The 17,544-nt window shown below is 36.9% G+C and overlaps 1 protein-coding gene across 1 annotated transcript in view; it reads right to left on the reverse strand.

Moving 5' to 3' along the window:
- The window catches only part of LOC101157686 (metabotropic glutamate receptor 4), a 191,537-nt gene that overhangs the window by 51,623 nt on the left and 122,370 nt on the right, over window positions 1-17,544 (reverse strand). The gene's annotated exons all lie outside the window — the stretch shown is intronic.

Below are 17,544 nucleotides of genomic sequence, written 5' to 3' on the forward strand. Positions count from 1 at the left end.
CTTCAAAAAAAAAAAGAAGGCTAAAAATGTTGCTCCAATTTTTGATTATTTTTAAAAATGTAAATTATCCATATAAATTTGTATCAGTGCAAACTATGTTCACGCAGCTTTCCAAAAGTGTCAAAAGCTGCAGAGTGCAAAGTCAGAGGAACAACAAAAGCACACAATGACAACTACTTTGATTCCTTGCAAAAACATGAAAGACACAGGATGTTTAGATTTGTTTTGCTTCATAAAAGATCATTTCCAGAGTTTCTTGTGAGTGTGCATCACTGTAGCACATTAATGTACACAAGAGTTTCCTGCACCTCTAAACAGGACCAGGGAAACAATTAGAAACATTTCCTAGTACATGTTCTGTTTATGGCTCTCCCTGTATACGCTGCAGTGATGCATTACTTTTTTTTATTTGCTCCTTCTGTAATTAACTTTAAAACGATTGAATTATGACTTTATCATTGCCAAGGATGTGCAGTGCTGCCTGAGTTTCCTACCATCCAAGGTTATGTTAAAGAAACCTTTGTACAGAAAACACTAAAGGTATAAGAAAAAGTCAAGCATTTAAAAACTATAAAATCATTCTTCCAAATGTATGACATTCATTTTTATGTGACATTCATATTTATGAACATCCATATTCTGATGCCTGCAAGGAGAGAATGAAACTGTGGCATTATGGCTGCCACCACAGTCATCACAATGAAAGTGAGGATGTCAGAATCTGTCCTGATTTAATTGTCAGATACGACTGAGTCTCTTTGACACCTGATATTTATCAAACCGTCTTTGATGTCAGGCATGCAGATATTTTAAACAGGCAACAAATTATTGTGTTTAATCAGACACTCTGAGGGCGTCCCAGACAGGTATCAGGTCAATTATAACACAAGAAGGCTGACACGTAGGACTCCTGAGCAGCTGCTCACTGACATACTGCACAGTTTCCTTCTCAAGCACATTACATGGCTTCAACACAAAGGAAGAGTTAAAGACATCAACTATGATTCTGCAGGAACAGCTTTGCTTGTTAGAAGATCACCTACTAGACTAAATAAATGAATGAAAGGGTTAAGAAAGCACAACAGTCTGCATTAAGGCTCAAACAGAGGATACAATTGAAGATACAGTGCTCCAAATATTACATTTTTGACTTTATTATTATTATTATTTATCTTTTTTAGTATTATTATTTAAGAGGGTACAGTGCAAAAAAATAACACATGATTACACAATGAAACTAGCGATTGGAATCTGTATTCCTCTGGCTATAATGTAAAAAGCACACATACATGTGCATAATAATATAAAATACATACACGATGCAAATAGATAAAATATGACATCTCAACATATCACAATATTAAAATCATAGTATCAAACGGGCTTATGTTTTAGTGTTGGCAGCTGTGTTGTCTTTTAAATTCATTGTTTTCCTATTTCCGTTATGTTTCATACTATAGAAATGCAGTTTATTTTTTTGCATCATGTACTGTATACTTTGTTTGTTTTTTATTACTCATTAATCTTACTAATATAGTCATAGCAAAGTTAAATCTTAGTTATATATGCATACATTTCATAGATATCTTTTAAAAGCAGCACATTCTCAAGGCAGAATGCAATTATGTGTTTGGAGTAGGATGAAGGTCACTTTTGGTTATGGGCATATAATTGAGAGCAAAGCTGACTAAAAGATGAATTTTCAAGTGAGGTCCTAACTGACTTCATCAAAGCGGCCTATATAACAGATTCTCTGATTCATTTGCTTTATTTGAGTGTTTAGTAGTCTTAGATTTGATTTTATTTCTTTTTAACTAAAAGGGAAAAAAGTGGGCATGATTGACCACACAAATCATAGCGTCTAACTTTTTTCAAACAATAAACTCAATAATAGCTGTTCATAAGTTGACATTTTTAACTATGGGTTTTATCTGTGTGTCTGAGGGCGTGTAGTATTTTTCTGCACAGAGTGTGTGACTTGACTGCAGTTGCTGGAACATTTCATCACTTCAGCTGTGTAGCTGCAATGACCCACTTGTCGTGTTTATTCAAACAGGCTCCATTATCAGCCTTTTTCGGGTGTTTATTTAAATGGATGGGTTTAGATAAGTGAGAGTCATTCAAAACACGCATCACTCTGCACTTTTTTTACATGCCACTCTCGTTGTTGCTTCCTCACCGAATTTCATGAAGCTGCTACAGTGTCAGGCTACTAACAATGGAGCAATTTGTCTCAGTCCCGACGTATGATTCATTTTGTTTGTGCTCCCTGTGTTTTTGTGTACACTTAAACACTTTCCATTATGACAAAGAAAATGTGAAGACAATAACAAAGTGGATTTTAAATTAGAATAATTGAATTTGGTTTTATTATCAGAGTAAAACAGTATTTTGGTACATATATGCAATAGCCCCAAATAAACTGATTGATATTTTTTTTCATGTTATAAATGTATCAAAAGTTCAAGTTGATTCATTCAATGAGCCATTCAACCAGTTTCCTTTTGTCCTAGAACTGCAGAACTTTACTTGCACAAAATAGACTTAGCTATGTTCGTGTGTAATTTAACATTTACGCAATATGACCATACACGGCACATTTTTCAACTCAGCGGCTTTTACTGTTTGTGTCTTGCATTATTCCAATCTGTTCAACTCATACAATGCAAAGCATCCAACCTGCTAATGGCTTTTTTAAGTGTGTCAAGGATCAAGAAAATAAAATGACTTTGGTGAAGTTTGCTTGTTAGATTTGTAGTATGGAGTTAAATCTAAAAACTTTTAATGCTGTTTTTGTTTTTCCTCTATTTCAAGGCTGGTTAGAGTGAGTTTTATCTGCTTCACAAAACTTTGCACAAACAACTTTATTGCTTTGGCAAAACATAAAGTCATATTTAGAGAAAACAAACAAAAGCTAGAATACATCATATTATAAAGTATTTTGGGAACAAAAAGATTGTGTGAATAATATTTGCGCAAAAGGAAGTTGAAGTCATAGAAACAACAATAAAGATTATTTTTTTATATAGAATAGATAACTTTTTTCTCATAATTTTCCTTTTCTGTGACAATAATGTGTTGTGTATTTCAACCGATGTTCATCAACAATTTATTTAGTGAAATCACCACTTTAGGAACCACAAAAGAATAAGTTCTGTTGTCATTCCTCAGACAATTTTTTAGCTCCAATTCTTTTAGTTAGCCTTCAGATAGATTCCAAATATCATTTTTGCCTTTCAGCTGCTTCCTTTCGAAGATCACCAAAAAAACAAAAAAAGAAAAATCATCTGTGATACCTATGTTTAACTTGACTTTGGCTTTATGCTTGTTGCCTTTCCTGCCACAACCCTCTGCATATAGCCAGACATGTATGCTAACTTATGCTAATTTGTAGCAGTATAACCAGGAAAAGCAGCAGTGTATAATAAAAGAGGATTAAATTGTAAGCAATTTAAAGTGCAATGGAACAGTTGTTTTTTAAGGAAAACTACAATTATTTTGATTTGCGTTTTATTGAATACAACATTTGAAGAAAGTATTTCCACCTTAAACAATGAAAATTAGTATTTTATGTCTAAAATATATTACCTTCTATATAAATGACATGACTGCACCTACCCTACTTCCCTTTAATTGGTGCAATTTAAGAAATGATTTTATAACTTCATGATCTTGACCTTTAGGTCTACTTCACATTGCATGGGTTTGTCAAAATAATGCACAAAGCTGCAAAGAACGCAAAACTCAATATCTGAATGCATTATGTATTAGACTCAGCGCTTTTTATTTTAACACTGAAAGCAGAGAAAAGCAACTTAAAATCTTGAATTACATCTTGAGGCTGCACTCAACATAAGCTGACAAAAGCATTCTGCTTAAGCAAGAATTTTACATCAGCCCATTTCTCTGTCGAAGATTTGCCGCAATAATTTAAAGTATTGAAAAAGAAAAAAGAAAATCTGTAGTTTCCTGTACTAGACTAAACTTGTAAAAACATTGGTGCAATTGCTAACCTTGCAGCAATACAGGTTTACGCTTTAATTCAAATAAGTAATGCAAGAACCTTTCTGTCAGTGAGTGAATTTATTCCACAAAGAAAAGAAAAATAGTGTAACACAGTAAAATATATGCTGCTATAAATTACCTACAATGATCAGTCATTGCAGGATAATTCAGGATTGCAGAAAGTAATTTAATATTGTATGCTGACTTTTGATTTAGCAGCTGTAGCGATGACATTTAAAATCACTATTCACTGTTCTTATTTCCTCAGGGACTGTTTTACACATTAATTGCAAAAATCACAGACGCCAAATGGCCAGAGAGCTCAAGTTCGAGTTGAAGTTGTAAAATGAAAAGGTATTAAGAAACTGAAAGAGAATTCTAAAAGAAACACCCATGATGTATTTAGCTTTTTCCTCGTTTGCAAGACAAACTAAAAAACAAATGATCCATACTATCTTTTGGTTTGCTTTGTATTTGTTTATACGTGAGGAGATCTAAAATCTTTTCCACTCAAGCTTTTCCCCTTTCATTTCAAGTGTGCGCCTTTAACTACACCTGAGAGCCCAAACGGAACACAGCGGAGCCTAATGATTTGTTTGCACAGACAGGAAACAGGTGAGTCATTTGTTCTGCTGCAGTTTCTAGCAGAGCAGATTTTTCTGTGGTGCATTCTGTTTCATTATGTACATCTTCAGTTCTAATAATTAAACTAATAAAATGCAAAAGTATTAGTTCTGAAAATACAATTTGTTGTTTTTTTTCTGCACCACTGGGTTTCTTAATTGTACATCTTTTCCCAGTTATCAGTTTTGCACTCTTGTCTTTTTGTGTTTAGTCTGTAAAGCCACTCAAGGAAATAATTAACATGTGCCACTTGCCATCTCATTTCTTCTTTTTGCTTCTGACTTCAAAAGGCTGCCGCGTTCCTGTCCATTTATAGTCAACAAAAAGCAAGTAGATCTCTAGTTTCTGCTTGGAACCATTCTGTTAAATCAAGTGAGAACAAAACTATCAATCAAACTGTTGTCACGCTCAGCCTGAAGTAAAACCTGTTTGTCAATGGTGTGTGACATATGCTCTATAACGAAAACATTGGCTGAAAAAAAGGAAAATGAACTGCTGATCGAAATATTGTGACAACAGATTTTCAGAAGCTGAACCTAAGTAGCATGCAACAAGGTAGTTTGAGTTTTTCTATTACATTTGTGATTTCTATATACACATTTCTCTAACTCAGTTTTTTTTACAACTGATCTGAGTGCAGCAGACTGAGAAGAGAACTCTACAGTCCTCTTTTCTGTGTTGTTACTTAAAAAAAGTTAGTTGTTTCCAGGACAGGAGAGGGATGAAATCAGTCCAATAAATCCTGGAATATATTCAAAATGTCTTCACTTACTGGTAATGTTTTCTACATTGAAAATGGTCATGAATAGAAAATAATATATATATATAAATATTAGGACTTACATTAAATTATAAAAGAAAATGTATGCAATGTATAGATGCTGTAAATGTTTCTATGCATTATGTATACTGAATGCATATGAAAATATGCAATCAAGTTAATACTAGCATCAAATTATTATCCATAAAATAATTTTAAATACATATGTTTTGTTATTCTTTTTACATATTAATATTAATTGCATCGTTTGTGAACCCATGGAATTGCTGAGTATTAAACTGCATCATACAGTGCCTTGCTAAAGTATTCACCCCCTTGCATGTTTGTCCCTTTTGTTGCTTTCGTAAATCACTCATGGTCAATAAAATTTGTCTTTACTCACACAAACATTTACTAGAAAAAAAACTTCAATGGCAGTGTGAAAGCAGATTTTTACAAAGTAATGTCAATGAAACAAAAATATGAAATTAAATGTAATGTATTTCAATAATTATTCACCCCCTTTTAAATTGAATGTTCTAATTCAATATTAGTCCATCCAATTAGAGCCAACAGTCTAACAATTAGTGAAATGAAGATGATCTGAGTGGTATTGGTGTGTCCCAAGTGACTGAGTCCAATCGCTTGAAGGGTGCAGATACTGGTGGAGTGGTATTGCTTGCTTCCATTTCACTATGAAGACAGAGGAACTCTCCAAGCAACTCAGAGAATGGGTTGTTGAAAGGTACAAGTCAGGGGATGGATACAAAAAAATCCAAGGTATTGAAGGCCATATTGAAGGTATTGTAGGAATCTGCCAAGATCACGCTGTCCTCGTAAACTAAGTGATCGTGAAAGTAGGAGACTTGTGAGAGAGGCCACCAGACCCCTACGACTACTTTGAAGTAGTTACAAGCCTCAGCTGCTGAGACGGGAGAGACTGTGCATGTTTTTCCAGGTTTTTCAAAGTGTTATGGGAGAGTGGTAATGAGGAAGCCACTGTTGAAGAAAAAACACATTAGAGCTTGACTAGAGTTTGCCAAAAGACATGTGGAAGACTCTATGATCAAGTGGAAGAAGATTATTTGGTCTGATGAGACCAAAATTGAGGTTTTTGGCCATCAGACAAGATAATATGTTTGGCGGAAACCAAACACTGAACATCATCAAACACACACCATCTCCAATGTGAAGCATGTTGGTGGCAAGATCCTGCTGTGGGGATGTTTCTCAGCAGCAGGCTTGCAACGATAGAATGAATGCAATACACTGAAATCTTGGAGGACAATCTTTTTCTGTCTGCAAGAGAACTACGGCTTGGGAGGAGATTTATTTTCCAGCAAGACAATGATCCAAAGCCTACTGCAAAAGCTACTCAGGAATGGTTCTAAATCCTAAAAGGTCTAAACAAACTATTTTATGCAAACCCATTTGAAAAGAATTTACAAGTCAGTGCAGATTGAGTCTTATGGCATTAAGAACATTTTTTATTTTATTTTTCTTACTTTTTTTTGTAATGATAATATTTAGGTTCCAAGGTTACCAGCTCAGAGGAAAACAGAGATGTACACAGATCCAGTTGTCTTCAGCTGGATGCATCAGAATGGATTGGAGCACAGAGCTCGTAGTGTGCCATTGTAGGGCCTACATCACAACTACAAGCTTTTTCTAACAACATTTTTTTTTGTCTGCTTCTGATTCACCACATTTTAAATTATAATATGCTCAAAAAAGCAATTTTAGTAATAATAAACTTAATAATGTCAGTACAGTCATGTGAAGAAATTAGGACAACCTAATTAAATATTCAGCTCTTTCTTAAAAAATATTCATATATCAATGTCCAATCTTCTTTGTGATTTAATAAAAATCAAACCAAAATATTACTATTTTTCCAACTCATAGAGAAAAAGATTTGAACAAAAATTCAAATGTCAAAGAAGGTCAAAGTTTTGACCTCCTGTTTACTATTAGCTTTTTTTGTTCCTTTGGCGGAAATCCTATAATTGAGACACTTTTTCTGGCGTCTGCCAGACCCTTAAATGTTTCTTAAGCTTGAAGTGTCTAAACTTAAACGTAAGCAGAAATTGCATTCTTTAAAATGGCATTTCATAGAAAATTTTAGATAAGCTTCAATTTTTTTTGTTGTTGTCAAGTTATACCACTTGGATCACCCAATGATGTTCAAATTTGTATTAAATGTATATGTATCCAAATATGTGTGAAAATATATTTACAGGCTTTCATAGGGAGTACTAATTTTTCACATGACTGTATTTCTCCTCCATCTTGAGAAAAAATGCCACACGAACATTTTAAAGACATCAAAAACACATTTTCATCGGAGTGGGTATTTAAACTTTTCTTTTCCTTGTGTTCCTTGTTCCTTTTATGAATGTTGACTGTCCCTGAACAGAATGAAGGACAGAGCAGAACACCATGTTACTCAACTTAACTGTGTGCAAGCCTTATGAATGACAGCAAAGGTTTTTGAATGCTGACTTTGAGCTTTAGTAAATAGAAACTTGATCAGAGTGCTAAAACATTGTTGCCATATCTATGTGATCTAATCTTAAATGTTTAGCCCTCTATACACTCCTACAGATTGGAGACACATTTTGATTTGGTCTCTCAGGGCCACACTGAAGGACACTCTAGTTAAAGTGAGTCGAGATTTCCACCTGAGCTTTTACAGATTAGTCTAAGCTGTCTCTGGCCATTATTAAAGCCTGCATCAAAATGAAATTGTTAGAGCATAAGGTGTGCAAACACGCACCATCACAGAATAACAGATCCGTTTTCTCTTGTCTTCATCCATCCTTCCATCCTCCACAGGTTATTTGTTGTTTATTTGTGTGGTTGTTCAAAGCACACATACCAAACTGAGCTAAAGATTGTTACATGGTAGCCAGAGTATATCAGCCTAAATGATTCATCCAGAGTACATTACAAGATAAATGTTGCAACCCCAATCAAGTGTGTAATTGCTGACATACCTCATTATTTAAGCAAAAAACTACTTCAATCTCCTACTCATGCTGCAAGCTAAAATCAGCTCATTAACATAAAAAAAAACAGATTTTGAATGTCAATTCACTCATTAAAAAGCCAAAATTAGCTATATATTTCAGTACATTTTGATCTAAAATGTCAAAAAATATGTTGTCACTGCAACAGGCTACAAGGCTCACTTGTAACTCAAGAAACTTGTGACGAAGTGCACAGCCTACGAATCAAGATTGTATATATATATATATATATATATATATATATATATATATATATATATATATATATATATATATATATATATATTTTTTTTTACTTGTCCTGTTCAACAACTGAGCAGATAGAGAGTGGGTCTTTATGTTCTTCTAAAGTGGATGTTGAAATGTAAAAAGAAGGAGGGAGAGTACCCAGCAAACCCCACACGAAGACCCCCACCGCGGCAGTAGCGGCAGCCAGGAACCCCCCAACACCCGCACGGCAGCAGATAGAGAACAACCGCCCGCCGGGCGATCACATCCACCACCCAGGCCAGGGCCAGCAGGACCGCCACGGGGTCCCCCAAAGCCAGAGAGCGGAGAGGCACCGGGGGACAGAGAGTGCAAGCCCCAGTCCAACCTGGAGAGAAGCCCCCCCGCAGTGCTGGTAGAGCCCAACGCGTGGCCCCGCCCCAGGAGAGCACCCCAGGCCCCAGACAAGCAACCCACCGCCACCCAGGAGTTCTGCCACCCCCTGACCCCGGGCATGGGACAGGGCCCCCCAAAGGAGACCCGCCCTACGCTCCAGACAACTGCCCACCCAGTCCACGTTGGTCCAGGTGAGAGCAAGACAGGGGCCAGCCACACCTGCCCAGGACGAAGACGCCCCAGAGCAATGGGGCACCAGAAGAAGTGTTGTTACCATGGCCTGACCAGGTTCACCCATAGTAAATTTGGATAAAGCCATTGCTCGAGAGCAAGGACCAGAACCCACACCACAGGAACAAGGACACCCCCAGGCTCAGGTGTGATTTGAACCCCGGCCCCGGGTCTTGCTAGAGAGCACAGGGAACCCCGAGTGGAGAGAGGGCCGTCGGGCACAGGAAGCCAGCACCCAAGGAACACGGCCGGCGTTGCCAAGGGCCTGGTCCCCTCTACCAGGGATGGGGTAAGGGACAGATGGTCCGAGGTCCCACCTTCCTTGTATAATGCATGTGTGTTTGTTTGTAAACATGTGTGTGTGCATGCGTGTATGTGTGTTGTAGAGTATATTTTTGAGGAGTAAAGGGTGTGTGTACTAAGGGGGTGCAATCAAAATTGGCGGGTAGGGCACTGGGCCCTAAATGTGTAAGGTGCAGTTAAAATTGGCGGGTAGGGCACTGAGAGGACATCTGCTGCTTGCTGGCAGTAATGCCCAAGAGCTCCCCCTACCAAGGGTCCAACATGTCTACGGTGCGATTAAAACCGAGAGGGGGGGGCCTGTTCCCATGAAAAATGATGAACGATTATTTGCGTGTGCACTACTGAAAGGGTGGGTAGACTTTTTTTTTCACAAGCCTGCATGTGAAGTGATGTTAATATTTAAAAATTTTTTCACATGTTGAAAGCTTAAAAGCCCAAAGGCTAAGAAAGTTAGAGAACTGTGCTCATGATGCAACATGTAAAGAAACAAAAGTGAATTTGAATGCATAGGCAGTCATTGTGCATCTCCATTATGTCATGTACGGGCCTCCCACTAACAGATAGATTGACAGAGGCATGTCATAGCCATCAGGCTTTCAAAGTGTTAGACATTAAAACATTGGACAGTTGCATAATGGCTTCAGTGTTATTTCTCACCTCTGAAGTAGAGGCTGTGGTTTCAATCAAGCAATTGACTCCAGCCTGACCTCGTTCCTCTGACTACAGTCCACAAGCCCCTTTGGTGAGGCTCAATCCACACACTCTGCCCTTAGAACAGAAGTGGTTTAGAATGTAGCCTACCTAATTGACTTTGTAATAGTGTCATAGTTCACTGCCACCAAATTGACTGAATTTTCAAGTACACTCTGGCAACTCAGATACAGTGAAAAAGTAGGAAAAAAAGCTTTTCAGTGCAACCCTTTACTTGTTTACTAATCATAAAATGGATTTTCTTTAAAAAAAAAAAAAATGGCCATTAATTAAATGCAGCTGTCCTCCTGATGCATTGATAATTTTCCCAGATAAAATTATGTCTCTGATGCTAGAATGATGTTCTGTTTCTGGCTAAAAAAAAGTTGAAATGTTTTAACTGGGTTTATTCCATGTTGAAAAGGTGCATTAAAAAATTCACCACATTAGCAATTGAAATGATAGAAAAATCCAAACATTTTACTGCAAAATGCACAAAGCTTGTTCTTGACTGATTAGAATGAGCAATTGAAACGGCTTTGTTTTATAGGAGAACAATTGAGAACAGTAAAACAGATTTAATTTAGTGTGCTTCTCCAAAAAAATGAATAAAACCACTCATAGACGAATAGAAATAAGTCTAGGCATTGATGCTCAGACTGGTGCTCCATAACTCATAACCCCTGATAATGTGGGAAGATCAGCATCAGGAATTCCTTTACTGTCATTGTATGCACACCAAAAATTGTGATTAATACAGGTGTTTAAAAGAATATATAAAAGTCAGGTTTGAAAATAAGAATACATTTAAATTAGACATCCCTACAGTTTGTGTGATAAACAAAACATTTAGGAAAGTGTTCAGCAGAGCCAAGGAGAGAGACAAAATTGAGATCCTGCAAATTATTTAGTAGACTTTCTAGGCCAAGGGTGTCTAAACTTTTTGCAAAAGGGAACAGGTTTGGTGAGGTGAAAATGTGTAAAGGCCAACCATTCTGCCTGCGTTTGGTTGTATTAACGTATGTATTTAAACCCTTTTATTAACCTTTTATTTCACATTGGGATACTTTCAGTGGCTGGGTAGCTCGGTGAAAGGCTCCCCCGCAGGAAACCAGGGTTTGATTCCCGGAGGGGAATGGACAATGGTAATGGGGGCAATTACCATATCAATGGCGCGCAATTAACATCACCCAGTGAGGGCCATTGGGCAAGGCCCTTAGCACTACTGCCTCCCGAGTGCGGTTCGCCTGCTGCTCACCACTCCCCCAGGGGATGGGTCAAATGCGGAGAACAAATTTCTCATTGTGGGATAAATACAGTATAATACAATAAAACAAAAAAAAGTCATTTTTTCACACAGAACTTGAAAACTTTTTATTTTTTTATTTATTATGATTTTTTTACCATAATTACTGTAAATCAAAATTTGAAGACCAGAATTAAAATACAGAAAAAGTCTGTCTGGTAGAAAAAAGATGACACAAATAGTTATCTCATTCAGAACTACCACTGTGGTTTTGATCACAGAAACAAATAAATCTGTCCTTCTTGTCTGGCCCTTAGGGATCTGAAGGTCAGAGCATTAAGGGCAGGTAGCTGCAAGACGCTGCATGTTGTTGCCAGAGGTTTACAATGGCTTATAACACAATTTAGCCAATCCCAATCAAGAAATTAAAGAGGTGCACATATTGTCCGGCCCATTAACTGGACTGTGGACATGCCTGTTCTAGGCCATACACCAAGTTGTCTAACCTTCTTCACATCACAACTTTCACCTGCTCTATCTCAGATCCTCATCTATTATATTCTTCACTGTGCCTTCAATTGGCCTCCAACAACATGGCTGCTTTCACGACAGTCTTCTACACTTTTCCTTTCTTCTTGCTATTGTTCTAGACTGCTAATCTTAAGTACTCAGAGTTCTCCACCTTCTTCACCTCTATCCTCAGTAACCTCACTGTTTTGCCTGAGTTCCACTCATTTACACACATACACTGTCTTGCTGTGCTGACCTTTAACCCTCACCTTTGCAAAGAAAACATCTCCTTCTCCAGATGTTCCTCAACCTCTTCCCTGCTCTCACCATAGATCACAATGTCAACAGCAAACATCATGGTCCACAGAGATTCCTGTCAGTCCTCATCTGCCTGTAGCCCATCAACACCACCACTGATTGTGTGACTCAACAGCAACACCATGCAATCCATTATTGTCATTTAGAAATTAGTTTAAAATAGACAGCACAACAAAATTCAGCTCAATATTATTATTTTGTCTTACAGCTGTAAGACATAAAAAACCCACCTCAACTGATGCATCGTGACGTGCTCTCTTAAACTGATCAGTTTGTTGTTCAGTCTTAGTGTAACAATACAGAAACATATTAACATGTATCAAAGTTGATAAGTCTTTATGTAAAATTACTCTTTTTAGAAGCCTCTTGTCTGCAGTTAAATCTTAAAGCTTGTTTTGTTTTCTTCACAGTTGCAGGAACCAAAAGTTACAGTTAAAAAAAAGAATAGTTGTATGGTAAATCTTTTTAATTTTCAGAGGCAGAGGGACATTTATTTAGATAAAATGTGTGTAAAATGTAACAGTACAATTACAACTTTCTCCATTTGACTGCAGTAAACTGACTTGCTATTGTGTGTCTTTGCCACATAACATAGCAAGACGGTGGGATGTGAGTGTGAAAATCTCTTAAACGTTGAATATCAGTTTTATAAAAACCCCAAGAATGTCAAATGTTAGACATTCAAAAAATGATTAAGCCCGACCCCTCAGTGCCTCTGAGAATTCGAAGTAATTGCTTCTTTGTTATAAATGATTTGTATTAATCATTATTTGTAAAAATGAGAGTATTTCTGGTTTTCATTATGCTTATATATGCTCATATCTCACAAAATTGTTTTCATTTAATTCTGTCCAGAAAAACCTGTGGTTTCTCCTGTGTATTTAACACTTTTGAGCTGTTCTTTGGAAATTGACTGCTGCCTACCTTCAAGAGCTGTTAATTAAAAAGAGAGAAAAAAAGCGTAAATGCCATATTGTGGGGGAAAATGCCTAGTAGGCCCCTACTGTTCTGAAGTTTGGTTTTAATGCTTCTCTGTGTGTTTCTATGGAGAGGTCACCTAAAAGTGACAGGTTGACAATGATTTGTTAATGCATCTTCATAGGTGTCTGACATTTCATGAACCAGCTCTGCTGGATCCACTATTTGTTCACAAACTTAGGAGCACTGGTTCCTTTATTCTTTCACTGTTTAAAATAGAATGTCTCCAAACTAAATGAGAAAAGTTTTACATTTCAGCGTGAATTAGAATCTAAAAATTAATTTAAGTAAAACCATTTTTAGTCCTTACATTTTAATATAAAAGACATTTTAAGAAATGTAACAAAGAAAATTAGTTTGCCTCCAGATATGACATGAACCTACTTAGAAGTGTTTTTTGCTTCATAAATGATGTCATCCAATAATAATTTCCCATCCTCAAAGAGACCTGTTGCCTGGGAACACAAGGGCTTCCAAGAACCATGGTCTAAGCCTGTAAGCAGAGACTCCTAACAGACATTTTGAACTGTAAAATTACAACTGCTGAGATCTGGGTACTCTTAGGACCAAAAAAAAGCTAATTTTCCATCCATAAAGCTGGAAAGTATACACCAGTTCAGGTTATCTGTGTCAAACCAGTGTAAGATAATTGTAGCTTGAGGTCTGAAGTGCAGAATACAAATATTTTTACTGTACATGCATTTGCAGTAACTTGCCAGTCTTTAAAAAATTCTTAGCCCGTCTGGCCATGAGAAGAAGTCATCTTGAGTGTAACTTAAGTGAAGCTCTACAGCCACAACTCTCATTGATACATTTGGCCATTTTTTACACATGATGTAATTATTGTCTTACCAAATTGCAATAGCATTAAAACAGATAAAGTAATAAATAACATTACATGTGAATTTTCTGAGTAAAAACGTTATTGTAACATTGCTGTTCTATTAAATGTAGGTACAGACAAAAAAACAACAACAACAAAAAAATTGAATTTTTATACCACAGTCTTTGGCAGCAGAAAATGCTGCTTGGAGTGGGAGGTATTTATACGATTTTGCAGGGACTGATACTAGCCTCATGTATTCAGAGTTATCCAGCCCTGAGGATAAGCTATAATAGAAGAACATTTCATTCATCAAAGATTTATGTCACCCTTTGGAATAACTGGAATTTCTTATTTAAAAAAAAAAGTAAATACAATTGTGCCACAGATATTTTTATTTTAAGTCCTGTTAGTCATCACTGGCTGAGATGTTGTGGCAGGCTACTCTTGGGTTTGATGCAAGTTAAACATGATGTTCTGTACCAAAGGAGATTTTGTCTCACAGTAATATTTAATACAATGGTGTTCTTGCATGAAAGAGCCTGCAATCCCTTGTTCCCAAATAGTTTAGTAATGCTCTTAAATAAAAGATGATTATTGAACTGTTATTGGCCTCCTGAAGAGTCAAGAAGTAAAAAAGATGATGTAATTTTAACCTCTGTCTGTTGGTGACTTACTACAATGAGAAAAAGTCATTGACTGTATATGAAAGCAGGACTGAGTGGCCCCTCCCCCATCACATTCCAAATAGGAGGTACCTGTTGGCTCCAAGAAGCCAAAATCCCATAGACTTCTATTGAGAAATAAACAGCTATTAATCAGTCATACCCTGCGACAGACTGGTCCCCTGCCTTCGCCCATAAGTGGCCGGGATAGGCTCTGCCAGCCCCGTGACCCCAAAAGGGATAAACGGAAGAAGATGAATGAATGAATGAATTAATTAATTAATAATCAGTCATTATATTTGTCAGAACAACCATTCTTGATCAACCACCTATGTTTAGTATGTTATTACTAATTCTTTTATTTTTTCATGATATATATTCTATAGCGCTAGGTATTCAAGTAAATAACTGATCAGTCAGATGCCTCAATAAAAGTAATTGGTCTCACGTCGAATGTCAAAGCCTTTGAATAACAGATTCTCCTGAGTCCACTTTCAAGTGGTAGAGGTGTGCCCTTCGTTAAATTCACTCGTAATTGGTGAGAGTGGTTGTCATAGAAACTTTGACACAGACCGATTTGGACCAATCACTGCTTACTGACCTTGTCTGGTTCCAATGGTGACATCGTGAAAAACAGGACTGCATTGACTTCATTTCTTTGGAGCTGGAAGTAAGTAATTTTCTATGGGTGATTTCACACTCCCTCAGTCCAGTTCTCATATACAGTCAACAGGAAGTGTATTCTTCTGGCTGATGAATAATAGAATAATTAGATTAGTTTTAGAATCGATTAGTTTTGTGCACAGAAACACGAGAGAGTGCGGAAGGGGAAATGTGTAAAGAGACAAAAGAATTGGGGCTGTTCTATTCACTGTGCTGTAAAATTCTCTGTAATTAGCTCAAATAACAACATATAAACAAGTTTTATATATACTGTACCATCGCGATATAGTGAGGAACCACTGTACAAGCAAATCTTCAGAGTTTTTGTCTGTGAGAAATAAACTGTAGCGACTGCTGCCTCGTATAAATGTCTTTTGAAAAAACAAAAAAACAAAAAAACACTTACTGTTCCTGCCCATCCTGTTCTATTCAAAAAGCGACAGCGTATTAGGTGACTGATGCAACAACAACCCTGCTGTAAGCTGATGTGCCACCCACACCATTTATTTCATAATGGGTTGCCTTTAAGTAGCATTATCACATTTGGCAGTTAAATTAATAATTCTTTTTTTTTTTTTTTTTTTTTTTTTATTATACTAGTGTTGATATTGCATCTTTATTTTGTTATCCTCATTCTTGTTTCTCTGAAGCCAATTGATATAGAATGGTACATTGCAAATTCAAAGACACTCCTGAACCGTCATCGTCTTCCTCCTTCACTTCTGCAATCGCTTTAAATTTCTTCACAATGCTCTACATACTTGGGAAATCTGGCAAATTCGCCAGCAAGTAAACGAGCAGGACAGACCTCCCATTTCAGAACTGAATACCCATAAAGCGTTTTGGCAGCTTCCTCAGTCGGTGATGAACAGAGTTCTACAGTGAACATGCCAGCAACAGTCAAGGAGGAAATCGTGGCACAGTAAAAAGTGTTCAGCAGCATCAGCTTCTCTTTGAATTTTGTAGGTTATCGTGGTCTTACAGCTTTAACTATTTGCTTGAGGACACCAGTGAATTTTAGGCGTTATCACTTCAATATTGCTACTCTTTACTCTTATTTCAAACCTCTGTCAACATGGATTTTCCTTTTTTCTAATACACATATTTGATTGTGCAGAAGAGGAAGAAAAGGGAGAAATAAGGCATTTAGGATGTGATGCTTGTTGCCGTTTTTAGCCCGTTATCTGTTAGTATAGCGGATGTCATTTCTTTATCTTTCTTTGCAAATATTTTGAAGTGAACCCTGCCTCAGAAACAATATTATTTATGGTGTCATGATTTGAACTTGTCTTGTTTTTGGTCCTTGTTCTGTCTTGTTTCTGTTTCCTGTTTTATTTTGTAAGTCTCCTGTCTTGTCTGTTTTCTTGAGTTTTACTTCCTTTGGTCCCCATCAGCCCTGATCGTGTCCACCTGTGTCTTGTCTGCCCTGTCTGTATATAAGTCTGGTCTCTGCCTTCCTCCAGTGTTGGTCCATTAGTATTCCTGTCCTGGTTGTCCTTGTCATGCCATGTTCCTCGTTTCTTGTTCCACGCCACAGTGAGTTTTGTTTAGTTTTGTCATCCTGCTCTGCAGCGCCTTTTGTTTGTTCATTAAACCCTCTAGACTCTGATCCTCATGCCTCCACCTCTGCGTCTGGGTCCAACCGGCTCTCGAGCCACCCTCCACCATGACATATGGGGATTAATAGTATGATTAGCATATAATGGTAACTATTAAGGTCAGGACTATGAAATAAATGAGTTTAGGTGTTAGGAGTTGGTTTTGGCTTGAAATTATGTTTTTGTCGAACTCTCCATAATAAACATTCAAAGCAACATTCTCATAAGCACAAGATCAAAACCTAATGCACAAATGGGATTTTTTGTGTCTGAGTTTAACAAGTTAAATAATTATGAATGAAACCAAATTTATTTTAGAATAAGAAAACCATACTTCCTGTCTCTTCTTTCCTGTGATTTCTATTTTAAAAAGTGGAAACCCTTTATTTTGACAGTCGATGCTCTCCACACATTTTAATGCGTTTTCTCTAAAAAAAAATGTGACAAATGGGCAAAAATGGGGGTGCCCTGTGTCAGTGGAAACATGAACACTAAAAA

The sequence above is a fragment of the Oryzias latipes genome, chromosome 5 (assembly GCF_053564925.1).
Source record: "Oryzias latipes strain Hd-rR chromosome 5, Olatipes_Hd-rR_3.1".
Classification (NCBI taxonomy): Eukaryota; Metazoa; Chordata; class Actinopteri; order Beloniformes; family Adrianichthyidae; genus Oryzias; species Oryzias latipes.